Below are 17,493 nucleotides of genomic sequence, written 5' to 3' on the forward strand. Positions count from 1 at the left end.
TGAAGGAGATTTCGCCAGTGAGGACAGTTCCTGAGACCAAACACTGGTAGTTGGTATGGGCTTTGCCTACTCCATGCAAGATGACCAAGGACCACATGCTTCCTAACTACCATCTCAACTGCTCAGGATGATAATTATTGGAACAGGGACTGTTGTTCACACCCCTCCTCGTGCTGTGATGTAAATTAACCAATGTGAAGGTATGGATTGGATTCAAATGAATGCCCAAAAATTAACTGATCACCACCTCAGGATGTGCCAAAGACCGTTACAGCCAATGAAGTACTTTTGATGTGTGGCCACTGTTATAATGTAGGAAACGTGATAGCCAATTTGCGCACAAGTTCCCACAAACAGCAATGAAATAAATGACCATTATTCAGAGCTGTACTGTTAGTACAGCCCTATCCCTGTCTGTATTTTAAGTCAGCAATAGGTCTCAGATGAATTGTATTCACGTACATATGTCAAAAATGATAAAAGGTTTACTAGTTTAGCACATGGTGTGGTTCTGCGCTGAATGGCTCTTAACCACAGTCCAAAATCAGTGATATTTACAGATTTGTGACTGTCGTGTTTAGCGAATCAGCTGTCCAATGAAAGCTTGGTAAATCTGGGTATCTCCAGAATTATCAATTACCCAGATAATTTATACTCACATTCCTGTCTTGTGTTCTCTCTTTCATTCAAATACCCTGAATAATCCATTATGTGCACAGTTCGATAATACTTCAACATGGCACAGGAGATTTACTCAAACAGTCTCTAATGGTAATTAAATTAAATCCTTTTATTCCTTTCCCTGCTCAAATGGGGAGTTGTTCTGAGCTATTTTCTAGAAAGGGCCTTTTTAGTTCACAGAATTTCAGTTTTGCAGCATTTGGATATCTCTCCAGACCAAAATTGTTGACATTTTGAACAACCTACTGTACTCGTGTGTGTGTGTGTGTGTGTGTGTGTGTGTGTGTGTGTATTAAAATACACATACATATAGGCACAGGGATCACGTGCTTTTTAGGGCAATGCTGCCAAGGTAGACCAGGAAATGTAGTGATCTATAAAGATTCATTGTCCTGATGATGGAACTTGTAGACAGGGGCCTAAGTAGTTTGTTCAGCTGTGAGTACTCCCCACCCATAGGGCTTGTTGTCAGCCTTTCTTGAAAGTGCATTATTCAGCCGATCTGATTGCAGAATTCTTTGGCTGGATTGAATACCAGACACAGGCATACTTGTATTTCTGCAAAAATGTTTACATAAAAATAATTAGAAGTAATAGGAAGAATTATCCTGCAACCCAGATTTGACATTTACTTATAATTTTGTACATCATCCTGTAGCGTGTACACCGTCCGATTTGCCGAGAGACTCTGACATGCTAAAGTAATAGATTTTTGGAGACATTATTTCTATCGGCAAGTGTTCTGCTTCAGTTTCAAAAAACAATCAAATCTATTTGGTGTCGTTTGGAAATATTTGTAAGCTTCACGTTGCTGTAGGTTTGATTTGAAAACTATCAAATGTAAAAAAAACTATTTGGAAGAATCGTCCAGAAAGATTGAACATGCTATCATTTAAAGGAGTGCTCTCGTTGACTAGAATATGTTGTAAAACATTTGGTTTGCAAATGGATTATAGTGATTGTGATTACTGGAGCACAGTGATTATTTGAGTGACGTCACAAAATTTGCAGTGCTGCGGATACAGCATCATCCTGTGCCAACCTGGTGCTGTTCAGACAAGAACATCTGAGCAGGCTTTAAATAAAGTGTGAGACATTCGTTTGATCACCTAATCAATAGTATATTCTGGCTGAAATACTGTGACAATTTTTAAAATTAAACAGCAGCTTTAAACCCTGCTTATAAAAACAGACTAATGACGAAACACACCTGTACATTAAATTAAAGAGTACAGTGAAAGGAATTCATCTGATCTATTATTTTCTTTTGTTCGGTTAATACTTTGGAGCAAATGTCACTGAAGACATGTTCTTTCCTCCGTATCATGTCTCATTTACATGGAGTTGCGTCAAAACTACAGCCCAGGAACAGGCCATTCGGCCCAGCTGGTCTACGCTCCACACAAGCCTCCTCCGGCCCCACTTCATCTAATAGCGTTAGATGAAGTAGGGAGGGAGGAGGCTCATGTGGAGCATAGACCAGCTGGGCCGAATGGCCTGTTTCGGTGCTGTAGTCTCGATGTAACCCTATCGGCATACCCTTCTAGTCCTTTCTCCCTCGTGCTTATCTAGCTTCCCCTTAAATGCATCTGTGCTATTTGCCTCAACTACTCCTTGTGTTAGCGCACTCTACATTCTTACCACTCTTTGGATAAAGAAATTTCTCCTGAATTCCCTATTGGATTTATTAGCGACTATTTTATATTTATGACCTCTAGTTTTGGACTCTCCCACAAGTGGAAACATTTTCTCTATGTCTGCCCTATCAAACCCTTTCATTATCTTAAAGACCTCTATCGGGTCACCCCTTAGCCTTCTATTTTCTAGAGAAAAGCCCATGAGATTAAAGGGACAGTGGCAGCGTGGATACAACATTAGCTAGGGGGCAGAAAGCAGAGACTAGTGGGGAATGGTCGTTTTTCAGACTGGAGAGAAGTATACAGTGGTGCTCCCCACGGGTCAGTATTAGGACCACTGCTCTTTTTGATATATATTAATGACCTGGACTTGGGTATAGAGGGTATAATTTCAAAGTTTACAGATGACATGAAATTCGGAAATGTAGTAAACAATGTGGAGGATAGTAACAGACTGAAATGGTCAGACACATGACAGATGAAATTTAACGCAGAGAAGTGTGAGGTGATGCATTTTAATAGGAAGCATGAGGCGAGGCAATATAAACAAATTGGTACAATTTTTAAGGGGGTGCAGGATCAGAGATACCTGGGGGGCACATATACAAATCTTTGAAGATAGAATCATAGAAAATTTATGGCACAGAAGAAGGCTATTCGGCCCATCATGTCCGCGCTGGCTGAGAAACGAGCCACCCAGCCTAATCCCACTTTCCCGCATTTGGTCCGTTTCCCTGCAGGTCATGGCTCTTCAGGTGCACATCCAGGTATTTTTTAAATGAGTTGAGGGTTTCTGCCTCTACCACCCTTTCAGGCAGTGAGTTCCAGACTCCCACCACCCTCCGGGTGAAAAGATTTTTCCTAATTTCCGCTCTAATCCTTCTACCAATCACTTTAAATCTATACCCCCTGGCTATTGACCCCTCCGCTAAGGGAAATAGGTCCTTCTTATCCACTTTATTTAGGCCCCTCATAATTTTGTACACCTCAATCAAATCACTCCTCAGCCTCCTCTGTTCCAAGGAAAACAACCCCAGCCTATCAAATTTGTCATCATAGCTAAAATTCTCCAGTCCTGGCAACATCCTCGTAAATCTCCTCCTCACCCTCTCTATTGCAATTACATCCTTCCTGTAATGTGGTGACCAGAACTGTGCGCAGTACTGAAGCTGTGACCTAACTAGTATTTTATACAGTTCCAGCATAACATCCCTGCTTTTATATTCTATGCCTTGGCTAATAAAGAAAGCATTCCATATGCCTTCTTAACCACTTTACCTACGTGTCCTGCTACCTTCAGGGATCTGTGGACATGCACTCCAAGGTCCCTCACTTCCTCTACACCTTTCAATATCCTTCCATTTATTGTGTATTCCCTTGCCTTGTTTGCTCTCCCCAAATGCATTACCTCACACTTCTCTAGATTGAACTCCATTTGCCACTTTTCTGCCCATCTGACCAGTCCATTGATATCTTTCTGCAGGAAGCAGGACAAGTTGAGAAGGCTATTAAAAAAGCATATGGAATTGAGTACAAAAGCAAGGAAGTTAAGCTAGACCTTTATAAAACATTGGTTACGCCTCAGCTGGAGTATTGTGTCCAATTCGGGGCACTACACTTTAGGAAGAATGTCAAGGCCTTAAAGAGGGTGCAGAAGAGATTTACTAGAATAGTGCCAGGGATGAGGGACTTCGGTTATGTGGAGAGACTGAGAAGCTGGGATTGTTCTACTTTAGAACAGAGAAGGTTAATTGGAGATTTGATAGAGGTGTTCAAAATAATGAACAGTTTGGACAGAGTAAATATAGAGAAACTGTTTCCAGTGGCAGAAGTGTCGGTAACCAGAGGACACAGATTTAAGGTGATCGGCAAAAGAGCCAGAGGTGACCCGAGGAAACCTTTCTCCACGCAGCAAGTTGTGATAATCTGGAATGCACTTCCTGAAGGGGTGGTGGAGGCAGATTCAATGGTAACTTTCAAAGGGAAATTGGATAAATACTTGAAGAGAAAAAATTTACAGGGCTATGGGGAAAGAGCAGGGGAATGGGACTGAATGGATAGCTCTTTCAAAGAGCCGGCACAGGCACAATGGGCTGAATGGCCTCCTCCAGTGCTGTATCTATTATGATATGATGTGGAGATGCCGGTGATGGACTGGGGTTGACAATTGTAAACAATTTTACAACACCAAGTTATAGTCCAGCAATTTTATTTTAAATTCACAAGCTTTCGGAGACTTCCTCCTTCCTCAGGTAAATGTTCAGGATCTCCTTGAAGCCTACGCATTTATACATATAGAACAATACATGGTGTTTACAGACTGCCCCTGCAACTGCCCGTTGCCAAGGCAATCACCGTGTTCAGACAGAGAGGTGTCACCTGCAGAACCCCCGAATACACATTCAACAAAAAAACAAACAGGAAAAAAAAACAGAGAAGAAAAACAGAGAGAGGCAGAAACATCCGGAAGGCAGAGAGAGCCAGCAAATGACCCATTATATTAAAAACAGATAACATTTGTTCGCTGGTGGGGTAACGTGTAGCGTGACATGAACCCAAGATCCCGGTTGAGGCCGTCCTCATGGGTGCGGAACTTGGCTATCAATTTCTGCTCGACGATTTTGCGTTGTCGTGTGTCTCGAAGGCCGCCTTGGAGTACGCTTACCCGAAGGTCGGTGGATGAATGTCCATGACTGCTGAAGTGTTCCCCGACTGGGAGGGAACCCTCCTGTTTGGCGATTGTTGCGCGGTGTCCGTTCATCCGTTGTCGCAGCGTCTGCATGGTCTCGCCAATGTACCATGCTCTGGGGCATCCTTTCCTGCAACGTATGAGGTAAACAACGTTGGCCGAGTCACAGGAGTATGAACCATGCACCTGGTGGGTGGTGTCCTCTCGTGTGATGGTGGTATCTGTGTCGATGATCTGGCATGTCTTGCAGAGGTTACCGTGGCAGGGTTGTGTGGCGTCGTGGATGCTGTTCTCTTGAAAGCTAGGTAATTTGCTGCGAACGATGGTCTGTTTGAGGTTGGGTGGCTGTTTAAAGGCGAGTAGTGGAGGTGTGGGGATGGCCATAGCGAGGTGTTTGTCCTCATTGATGACATGTTGAAGGCTGCGGAGAACATGGCGTAGTTTCTCCACTCCGGGGAAGTACTGGACGACAAAGGGTACTCTGTTGGTTGCGTCCCGTGTTAGTCTCCTGAGGAGGTCTATGCGATTTTTTGCTGTGGCCCGTCGGAACTGTCGATCGATGAGTCGAGCGTCATATCCCGTTCTTACTAGGGCGTCTTTCAGCGTCTGTAGGTGTCCATCGCGTTCCTCCTCGTCTGAGCAGACCCTGTGTATTCGCAGGGCCTGTCCATAGGGGATGGCCTCTTTGACGTGGTTAGGGTGGAAGCTGGAAAAGTGGAGCATCGTGAGGTTGTCCGTGGGCTTGCGGTAGAGTGAGGTGCTGAGGTGCCCGTCTTTGATGGAGATTCGTGTGTCCAAGAAAGAAACTGATTCTGAGGAGTAGTCCATGGTGAGCTTGATGGTGGGATGGAACTTGTTGATGTTATCGTGTAGTCTCTTTAGTGATTCCTTGCCGTGGGTCCATAGAAAGAAAATGTCGTCGATGTATCTGGTGTATAGTGTTGGTTGGAGGTCTTGTGCAGTGAAGAAGTCCTGCTCGAACTTGTGCATGAAAATGTTGGCGTATTGGGGACCAAATTCGCACCCCAATACGCCAACATTTTCATGCACAAGTTCGAGCAGGACTTCTTCACTGCACAAGACCTCCAACCAACACTATACACCAGATACATCGACGACATTTTCTTTCTATGGACCCACGGCAAGGAATCACTAAAGAGACTACACGATAACATCAACAAGTTCCATCCCACCATCAAGCTCACCATGGACTACTCCTCAGAATCAGTTTCTTTCTTGGACACACGAATCTCCATCAAAGACGGGCACCTCAGCACCTCACTCTACCGCAAGCCCACGGACAACCTCACGATGCTCCACTTTTCCAGCTTCCACCCTAACCACGTCAAAGAGGCCATCCCCTATGGACAGGCCCTGCGAATACACAGGGTCTGCTCAGACGAGGAGGAACGCGATGGACACCTACAGACGCTGAAAGACGCCCTAGTAAGAACGGGATATGACGCTCGACTCATCGATCGACAGTTCCGACGGGCCACAGCAAAAAATCGCATAGACCTCCTCAGGAGACTAACACGGGACGCAACCAACAGAGTACCCTTTGTCGTCCAGTACTTCCCCGGAGTGGAGAAACTACGCCATGTTCTCCGCAGCCTTCAACATGTCATCAATGAGGACAAACACCTCGCTATGGCCATCCCCACACCTCCACTACTCGCCTTTAAACAGCCACCCAACCTCAAACAGACCATCGTTCGCAGCAAACTACCTAGCTTTCAAGAGAACAGCGTCCACGACGCCACACAACCCTGCCACGGTAACCTCTGCAAGACATGCCAGATCATCGACACAGATACCACCATCACACGAGAGGACACCACCCACCAGGTGCATGGTTCATACTCCTGTGACTCGGCCAACGTTGTCTACCTCATACGTTGCAGGAAAGGATGCCCCAGAGCATGGTACATTGGCGAGACCATGCAGACGCTGCGACAACGGATGAACGGACACCGCGCAACAATCGCCAAACAGGAGGGTTCCCTCCCAGTCGGGGAACACTTCAGCAGTCATGGACATTCATCCACCGACCTTCGGGTAAGCGTACTCCAAGGCGGCCTTCGAGACACACGACAACGCAAAATCGTCGAGCAGAAATTGATAGCCAAGTTCCGCACCCATGAGGACGGCCTCAACCGGGATCTTGGGTTCATGTCACGCTACACGTTACCCCACCAGCGAACAAATGTTATCTGTTTTTAATATAATGGGTCATTTGCTGGCTCTCTCTGCCTTCCGGATGTTTCTGCCTCTCTCTGTTTTTCTTCTCTGTTTTTTTTTCCTGTTTGTTTTTTTGTTGAATGTGTATTCGGGGGTTCTGCAGGTGACACCTCTCTGTCTGAACACGGTGATTGCCTTGGCAACGGGCAGTTGCAGGGGCAGTCTGTAAACACCATGTATTGTTCTATATGTATAAATGCGTAGGCTTCAAGGAGATCCTGAACATTTACCTGAGGAAGGAGGAAGTCTCCGAAAGCTTGTGAATTTAAAATAAAATTGCTGGACTATAACTTTCTATTATGATACTATGAGAACAGCCTCAGCCTGTTCAGCCTTTCCTGATTAGTATATCCTCTCAGTTCTGGTATTATTCTTGTGAATCTTCTTTGCACCCTCTCCAATGCTTCAGTACTCCAAGTGGGTACGGTAGCATAGTGGTTATGTTACTGGGCTAGTAATCCAGAGGCCTGGACTAAAATCCAGAGTCATGAGTTCAAATCCCGCCACGGCAGCTGGCGAATTTAAATTCAAATAAATAAAAAAAAAATCTGGAATTAAAATACTAGTAATGATGGCCATGAAACTACCGGATTGTCGTAAAAACCCATCTGGTTCACTAATGTCCTTTAGGGAAGGAAGCCTGCCGCCCTTACCCGGTCTGACCTATATGTGACTCCAGACCCACAGCAATGTGGTTGATTCTTAATTGCCCTCTGAAATGGCCTAGCAAGCCACTCAGTTGTAAAAAAAAAATCTCGCAAGAAGGCGGCTCACCACCACCTTCTCAAGGGCAATTAGGGATGGGCAATAAATGCCGGCCTTGCCAGCGACGCCCACATCCTGTGAACGAATAAAAAAAAAAGTGTGGTTCTAAACAAGTTTTACATAACGTCTCTGCTTTTTAATTCTGTTCCTCTAGAAACGATCCCCAGTGCTTGATTTGCCTTTTTTATGACAGTATTAACCTGCATCGCTACTTATATTAATTTGTCCACCTGTACCCCATGATCCTTTTGCTCCTTTATCCCATTCAGACTCTTATTATCCAAGCAGTATGTGGCCTTCTTATTCTTTCTACCAAACTGCACTACCTCACACTTATCTATGTTGAAATTCATCTGCAAATTACACGCCCATTCTGCAAATTTATTAATGTCTTCTTGTATTTTGACGCATTCTTCCTTTGTATTAACTACACCCCTCAATTTGGTGTCGTCGGCAAATTTTGAAATTGTACTTCTGATTCCCAAATCCAAATCATTAATATAAATTGTGAACAGCACCGATCCCTGTGGAACACCACTTCCTACCTTTTGCCAGTCTGAGTAGCTACCCTTAACACCTACCCTCTGTTTTCTGTTTTATAGCCAACTTGCTATCCATTCTGCTACCTGTCCCCTGACTCCACACGCTCTGACCTTAGCCATGAGTCTACAATGCGGTACCTTATTGAAGGCCTTTTGAAAATCCAAATATCTTATATCTACTGCATTACCCTTGTCTACTCTTTCTATTACTTCTTCAAAGAATTCAACATAGTTGGTCAAGCATGACCTTCCCTTCTGAAATCAGTGTTGACTATTCTTTATTATATTTTCATTTTCAAGATGTCTTTCTATTACATCTTTGAGTAAAGATTCCATTATCTTTCCTACCACCACCATTAAGCTAACTGGTCTGTAGTTCCCTGGACTTGTTCTATCTCCCTTTTTAAATATGGGAATAACATTAGCTGTCCACCAGTCCTCTGGCACTATTCCCTTCTCTAATGAATTTTTATATATATGTAATAGTGCCTCTGCTATCTCCTCCCTAACTTCTTTTAATATTCGTGGATGAATTCCATCTGGACCAGGGGTTTTATCCTCACTAAGTTTGATTGATTTATCAATTATCTCTTCTCCCTTTCTACCTTAAATGTTTTTACATCTTTTTTGATCTCCTCTTCTAATGTCATGCCCACTTTGTTAGTCTCCCTGTTAAATACTGTGGAAAAGTAGTTATTTAATAGTTCTGCCATTTCACTGTCATTACCTGTGAGTTTATCTTGTGCATCCCTTAGTGGTCCTATCCCTATTCTGATTTTTCTTTTGTTATTATGGGCTCGATTTTACCGTCTGGTTTCCTGTGGGTTTCCAGCGGGGGGGCCCCGAAAATCCCGATATCCAGGCACGTGACCGGATCGCGCCTCGATCCCGCCCACGTCCGGGTTCCGCGCTGACGTGCGGGGGTGCTTGCGCAGCCCCCGCTGGTGGGAATCCCGCAGGCAATTAAAGCCAGCGGGATGCCACTTGAGTGTATTTACTTTGGTTGTTCAGGTCATTAACTGACCTGATTAAGGGACTGTGTGTGATTTTGGATAAACATGGGACTGTTTCACACACTGGGGGAAACAGTCCCAGTTGAAATGGACGTGTTGCAGCCGTCAGCCTGTGGCAGCTGCAAAGGTCCATTTGACAGGTGGGGTGGGGGGAGACCCTCAGCCATTGCAGGAGGCCGCTCTGTCACTTGGGACAAAGTTTGGCCTCCACCACCCTCCTCCTGATGGTCGAAGTCACCAACCTGCACACTTACGCCGGGGTCCGGAGACATGTATCTACATTGCGGACCCCCTCAGATGTACATCTTGCGGATGGGGGCCGCCGTAGCTGCAGTCATGACCTCCTCGGAGGGCGAACGGCATCACCAGCCTCGCCATCCACGCCGTCAACCTCTGACACGTGGAGCTCCACAACAGAGTGCTGTGACACATCCACCTGCACAGCAGGAGGGAGGGCAACCGCAGAGAGAGATGCGTCGCAGAGGGCACTACCCTCGCCACAGGATCCACAGACCGAGGCTCAGCTTCCTGTACCACTCTGAGCAGCAGTGCACACGGAGGCTCAGAGTCACTCGACATGTAGCCGTGGACATCTGCAGCCTCTTTCATGCCGAGCTGCTCCTGGCTGGCCCGTGCACCATCTTCCTACCTGTCGCTGTCAAAGTCACCACTGCCCTCCCGAACTTCTGCTCCACAGCCTTCCAGGCTGCAACCGGGGACATCCCCGATGTCTCTCAGTCGTCTGCGCAGAAGAACCCTGCAAATACACCTGCACCCACTCTGCAGTGACACACTGGGTGGCATCAGTGGTGGGTCCTCATAGGGATACCCAGGAGCGGGCATTATTGCACAAACCGGACAGGATTTGCGAAGACATGGCAGTAGTGGTGCCAATATAATGTGTGATGTGAGTTGTTCTTTAATTCAATTGAAGTAAGAACCATGACAATCCCTCAAACACCCTTGTGCATCCCCTTCATGCTCACGACACGTTTGCCTTACGCTGCCTACTGCACATATGTGATGCATGCCCTGTGGCTGCAGCACAGGTGGTGGCAGGTTGAGTGAGGCTGGCCGTGAGAGAGATGCACGAGAGGGTGAGTATGGGATAGAGCCATGAGATTGTATGAGGATTGGGTTGCGTGGTAGTGGCGGGGTGAGTATTGGCGAGGTGAGTAGGTGCAGGTAAGATGAGGATGAGGTTTGAGTGGGTATGAGGGGTCATGTAACAGAGTAGTGTTGGCAGTGCCGAAGGAGATGTGGGGTGGGGGCAGTGTTGTGGCAGGCGTAGTGTAGGGGAAAGACTACGTGTTCTCACTGTTGCTGACCTACTGAGGTCATTGGAGCGCCTCCTGCACTGTATGCAGGTGGGCGATATGTTGGTGGCGCAGGTGACCCCCTCTGCCACCTCGAGCCAGGCCTTCCTGGTGGCAGAGGTGGGCCGCTTCCTCCCGCCCGCCGGGGGGAAGATCTCTGTCCTCCCCCTCCTCCTCACCCCATCTAATGATACCTGGGGTGAGGCATCATTAAACTGGGAGCAGCCTTCCCCCTGGGCTGCTCCATGATGTAATTTTTGCTGTTTGTGGCAGCATGTGTCAGTGGAGGACTGCCCCTTTAAATAGAGCGCCTCCAGCTGACAGATCTTACTGCGCATGCGCAGCCCGCCCAACGCGCAGATCAGCATCGGGGAACCCGGAGGAGCAGGTAAGTGGATCCAATTAATGTGTTGCCTGCTACGATCGCGCGGGCAACCCACTAATTTCACCGCGCCCGCTGGCCCACCCGCCGAGTACCCGCACCCCTGGTAAAATCGGGCCCCATGTGTCTGTAGAACACTTTACTGTTGCTTTTTATCTTCCTTGATTTAATTTCATAGTTCCTCTTTGCTTTCCTAATTGTTGTTTTGACTTCTTTCTTAACCTCTTCATATTCTACTTTTGTCATCCTCTCATTTAGTGTCTATGTCCTTAGAGTATGCCGTTTTCTTTAGTTTCAATTTTACCCATATCTCTTTGTGATTTTTCATTATTGACTACTTTGTTCTTGCTTTTAGAGTAATATATTTCTCCTGAACGCTGTTGATTACCATTTTAAATATTTCCCACTGCTGTACTATCTCTTTGTCAAATTTTTTTTTCCACTTTACCTTCCCTAGTTCCACACTCATCCCCTCAAAATTAGCTTTGGTCTTTGTCTTACTTATATCTTTCTCAATCATTATATTAAACCTTATTATGTTATGATCGCTATTGCCTAGATGTTCCCCATGGCTTACTTCTCTTATCTGCTCTGGTTCATTTCCCATTACTGGATCCAGCTTGTTGGACTTCTCACATACGGGATAAGAAAAGAGTCATGTACACGCTGTAAAAACTCCATTCCTTTTCCCTATCTCTTCTTGCCAGTTTGTTTGGGGGTAGTTTTCCTTTTTTAAAAAAAACCTGATCAGCAATATGTAGATCATAAGATAATTCTGGATGAGAAAGACTATTTAGCCTATCTTAGCTCATTCATCTGGATAAATACCTGAAGTACCCCATTGTTACATCCAGTTGTTAAACCATTCCAGCGTTTTCACCTTCACAATTCTATCTTTTACTAGTTTGAACTTGTGTCCCTTTGTTCTATCTCCACAATTTAATTGAACGTAATATTTGGGGTTTTACTGTTTCCATTTCTTCAACAATCTGGTATACCTCTAAGATCACCTCTCAGACACCTCCTTTCTAGGTGGAAAAGCCCGAATTTCTGGGGATCAGCCTTGTGGCTGTGCTCTGCACTGCCTCCAGCCCTAGAATTTCTTCCTATATTACGGTGACCAGAACTGGACGCAGTATTCAAGGTGCAATCTGATCAGAGCAGTTTGATCATTGCTTTCTTTGACTTGTATTGTACTGTTTCGGCAATGTAGTTCAACATTCTGTTGGCTTTGTTAATTGCTGCTTTGCATTGGTTGGACATCAAGTTGAGTTCCAGTAAAGCACCAGTTGGAATATGAAATTAATTTGATCCGATGCCTGAAATAATGCAGCATAACCCAATTTGTTTGAGTAGCGTTTCCCATTTAGATGTCTAGAATTTCCAATGAAATGCGTGCGGTAGTTTGCATGATAGGCTGATTTTAGATAAGCTGGGTGAATAGGCATATTCATGGCATTTAATTTGGATAAGTGCAATGTCATGTACTTGAGACTAGGAAACTCCAGACATATCTCTACCAAACAGGGGTTCCATTGAAAGAAACTGATCAAGAAAGAGACTTTGAGGTAGTAGGCTATTGATTGTGCATATATATCAAGCCATGTGAGGTAACTTACAAAAACATGTGAAATTGATGGGCAGGAAAAGACCAGCTGATCCATCAGCCTGCCCTAAACTTTTAGGAGAGTAGGAGGAGTTTTTGGACTCCACACATGCTGAAGGATACCAAGGCTCTTGGCGAATGCAGAGGAGGGCAACCAGGATGATATAAATCTTAGAGCACTTAGTTTTGAGGCTAGGCTCACAGAGTTAGAGATATTTACTTTGGAGAAACACAGACTCTCAGGAGATATAACTTGGAAGTTTTAAAAATGAAGCATTTGGATACAGTTCAGTTAGGTTATTTGAAATTCATAACTGGCGTCAGAGGTCATGCCTGTAAAATACACAGACAAGGAGATGGGTTAAATGCCAGGAAGTATTTCGTTTCACAGAGTCTGGAACAAACTTGAACAGCGTTTGGTGACCATGGAGTCACTACAGCCCATTTAAAAGGGAAGTTGACAAGTTTCTTAGAGATGAAGGTATGTCCAATTATAGAGGGAAAGCAATTTAATTAGTTTAGATGCTGATGTGCTATGTGCAACATCCTGGAGATTGCTTGATTGCCGTAGAAAATCAGAGAGGAGTTTCCTAGAACTTTTCCTAAATTGGCCGCAGTTTTTTTTTGCCTCTCTCAGGAGGCAGCATTACTAGGGGGTTGGTGTTTGTGAGGTTAAACTGTCAACTGGATTGACAAGCTCAGTGGGACTAGTGTCTTTTCTGGCCCTTTTCATAAATTCCTATCCAAAACATGAATATAATACAAGGAGGGAGAATATCCATTCTAGTACTGTGATTTTGTTTAGCTACAAACAGTTTTGCTCTTATCTTTCTACCACCAGAGATGCGATATGGAGGAACTTAAATTAAGTTTGCAATGCAATCTATTTACCATTTATGTTTTAGAGTGGAATCCATTTGTAGGCAGCTGTCCGTACAAATCCCTGCTGTGTGAATGTTTCCCCATGTCAGGATTGCCTTGGACTGAGAGATTGTGCTCTTGTATGGATTCCTGATTATCTGTAGCTATTTTATGTAGCTTAACCTCTCTCTTTATGATGGGGCTCCACTGTATTTCAGAAACTTGACCCTCACAAATAGATTACGATTTCACATTCTGATCTTGCTTGTTAGTGCAGTATGTGGAGAGGAGTGCAGGTTAAGCAGCACCTAGGAAAGGTAGAGAATCTGCCAGCGATTGTAAACAAGACTTACTGACGTGGAAGCCCAAGAGGAGTTAAGGGGATTGAGTTTCTTCTTCCACATGACTTCTGTTTTGCGTCCGAGTGATCTGTCAAACTGCTAGATTCATCTTTTGGGAATACTATGCTCAAAAATAATGTTTTGCTTTATTTAAAAGACTAGCCTTGAACTGCGATTGGTCATTTGGGAGGTGGCGAAGCACTGAGATTCCGGAAGGAAGAGGGAGAGAAGAAATCAATAACTGGTTTCCCCTGGACTGCTGTCTACACTTATTAGTTTTATTTCAGAGGCTTTGGAGCAGGTTAACTGGCTGCTTGTCCAGCAAAGGAATGATGTGCAGTGCAGGAAGAACAAAAATCACTTAAAAGTGAGGAGGGGGAAATTAAAATAACTAATCATATTTGGGTAAAATTAAATGCTCCGCTGATGTGGGTGAAGCCACCACTAGTGTGACGCTAAGCTGTCACAGGCCGTGAGGGCCTAGGTTGAATTCACCGACTCTGCTAAGTTATGTGATCTCAGCTTGGGTAGCAGTTGGCCTCAGAGCCCCTGGGGTAACGATGGGAAAGATCAGTCCGGCTTCCCGCTCCTGATCTCTATCTGCAGGCGAGCACTTCAGCAAATCAGTGACCACAACAGGAGGGAGAGAGGAAGAAATCAGAAGGCTAGTACATTTTTATAAAATCATTTCCATTGACCCGAGGCTTTGTGCATAACACAAGAAACCTTTTTTTTTGTAAGTGGCTTTAATAGCATTTTTTCGCAGATACTGAGAGAGACAAGGGATAAGATTTGTGAAGTGCTAACAGTCATTATGAGGGAAGGTCTTGGTAAATTGGAAACAGGCTAAATTTCAAAAAGGATGACAAAGCAGACCCAGGAAACTGAAGACCCATTGGCCTTATTTGAGTACCAGGTGAAATAGTGGAACTGGTTATCAGGAATAAACTTGATTATTTATATTATGATAACCTAATAAACATTGGCCAACATGTGTTTGGAAGGGGAAGAGCCTGCCTGACCAACCACTTTGAGCTTTTAGAGAAAATGACATCCCAAGTGTACTGTGGAAATCCCTATAACATAGGAAGAGGAATAGGCCATTCAGCTCCTTGAGCCTGTTCCTCCATTCAAATAGATCCTGGCAGATTTGACATGTACCTAGACTTTAAAAAAGCCTTCAGCAAAGTTCCACATACTTGGTTAAGTGACAGAAAACAGAGAGTAGTGGTGAACAGTTGTTTTTTAGACTGGAGGAAGGTATATAGTGGTGTTCCCCAGGGGTTGGTACTAGGACCACTGCTTTTCTTGATTATATACTAATAACTTGGACTTGGGTGTACAGGGCACAATTTCAAAATTTGCAGATGACACAAAACTTGGAAGTGTAGTGAACAGTGAGGAGGACAGTGATAGACTTGAAGAGGACATAGACAGGCTGGTGAAATGGGTGGACACGTGGCAAATGAAATTTAACGCAGAGAAGTGTGAAGTGATACATTTTGGTAGGTAGAACAAGGAGAGGCAATATAAACTAAAGGGTACAATTCTAAAGGGAGATTAGGAACAGAGAGACCTGGGGGTATATGTACACAGGTCATTGAAGGTGGCAGGGCAGGTTGCGAAAGCGGTTAAACAAGTATACGGGATCCTGAGCTTTATAAATAGAGGCATAGAGTACAAAAGCAAGGAGATTATGATGAACCTTTATAAAATGCTGGTTCAGCCACAACTGGAGTACTGTGTCCAATTCTGGGCACCGCACATTAGGAAGGATGTGAAGGCCTTAGAGAGGGTGCAGAAGAGATTTACGAGAATGGTTCCAGGGATGAGGGACTTCAGTTACGTGGATAGACTGGAGAAGCTGGGGTTGTTGTCCTTGGAGCAGAGAAGGTTGAGAGGAGATTCGATAGAGGTATTCACAATCATGAGGGGTCTAGACAGAATAGATAGAGAGAAACTGTTCCCATTGGCAGAAGGGTCAAGAACCAGAGGGCGCAGATTTAAGGTGATTGGCAAAAGAACCAAAGGCAACATGAGGAAAAAAAATTTTTCAGCAGCAAGTGGTTATATGTAATGCACTGCCTGGAAGGGTGATGGAGGCAGATTCAATCGTGGCTTTCAAAAGGGAATTGGATAAGTAGTTGAAGGGAAAAGATTTGCAGGGCTACGGGGAAAGGACCGGGGGAGTGGGACTAGCCGGATTGCTCTTTCAGAGAGCCAGCACGGGTTTGATGGGCTGAATGGGCTCCTCCTGTGCTGTAACCATTCTATGGTTCTACAATGGCTGCTGTTGAAGTTCAGAGTAGTGGGGATTCAACCAAAACCCAGGAATGGATTGGAATTGGTTGAAGTAGCAGGTACTAGTTAGAGGAGTTGTGGGGGCAGATAGAGTGCTCAGTGGGGTGCCCCAGCGATCAGTGTTGGGATCCTGACTGTTCCTAATTTACACCAACGACTTGGATTCGGAAGCTGAAAGCGAACTGGCCAAATTCTCATACCATGCCAAACTGGAAGAATGATGTGGAGTTCGGGTTAGGGGGGTTCTGCAGGTGACACCTCTCTGTCTGAACACGGTGATTGCCTTGGCAACGGGCAGTTGCAGGGGCAGTCTGTAAACACCATGTATTGTTCTATATGTATAAATGCGTAGGCTTCAAGGAGATCCTGAACATTTACCTGACGAAGGAGGAAGCCTCCGAAAGCTTGTGAATTTAAAATAAAATTGCTGGACTATAACTTGGTGTTGTAAAATTGTTTACAAACTGGAAGAAGGGAGGAGTGGGGGGGGGCAGTTGAATCTGAGGAGACAGGTCAGAAATTAGAAATACATTGAAATATGTAAGAGGATGCAATAATAGCAGATAAAACTTTATATGGACAAGTTTGCACATAAGATGAAAGTTCATCAATTACTCCATGAATAGTGTCAAAATAGCTGGGATTGAAATTGAGCTATCTAGGGCTTTTAGTAGATTTGATGCACAACATGTCCAACCACTGCAGAACACAATCAACAATGCAAATGAATGCAGCCAAAACAGTAGAGGATCTATTGTTCAATAACTGTATAGTGCTTTGGTCAGACCAACCTTGATTCTTGTGTCTAGTTTTGGTCACTGAGACACAAGGGAGACATTAAAGCACTGGAGGCAGTTCATGTTGGAATCATTTAAGTAAACAGTTGAATGGGGAGGGGGTGTGGAACTGTAGGGTTTTTCTGAATAGATGAGCTAAGATAAATCAAATGGTCTTTCTCCTCTGTGTCTATCTTACAAATTGTCTGTTGCAAACCCTCTTCCCTGGAAAATGTTTGGAATTGAAATCAGGAAAAAATTCAAGGATGAAAACTTATTTGAGATTAAATTGGCAAAAAGCAATAGTAATCAAAAAGAAAGAAATGAACAACACGAAACCAG

General features: G+C 44.6%; 1 protein-coding gene across 1 annotated transcript in view; it reads left to right on the forward strand.

The window, feature by feature from the left end:
- The window catches only part of utrn (utrophin), a 664,298-nt gene that overhangs the window by 344,315 nt on the left and 302,490 nt on the right, over positions 1-17,493 (forward strand). The window lies entirely within an intron of this gene.

Source organism: Heptranchias perlo, chromosome 8, assembly GCF_035084215.1.
Source record: "Heptranchias perlo isolate sHepPer1 chromosome 8, sHepPer1.hap1, whole genome shotgun sequence".
Classification (NCBI taxonomy): Eukaryota; Metazoa; Chordata; class Chondrichthyes; order Hexanchiformes; family Hexanchidae; genus Heptranchias; species Heptranchias perlo.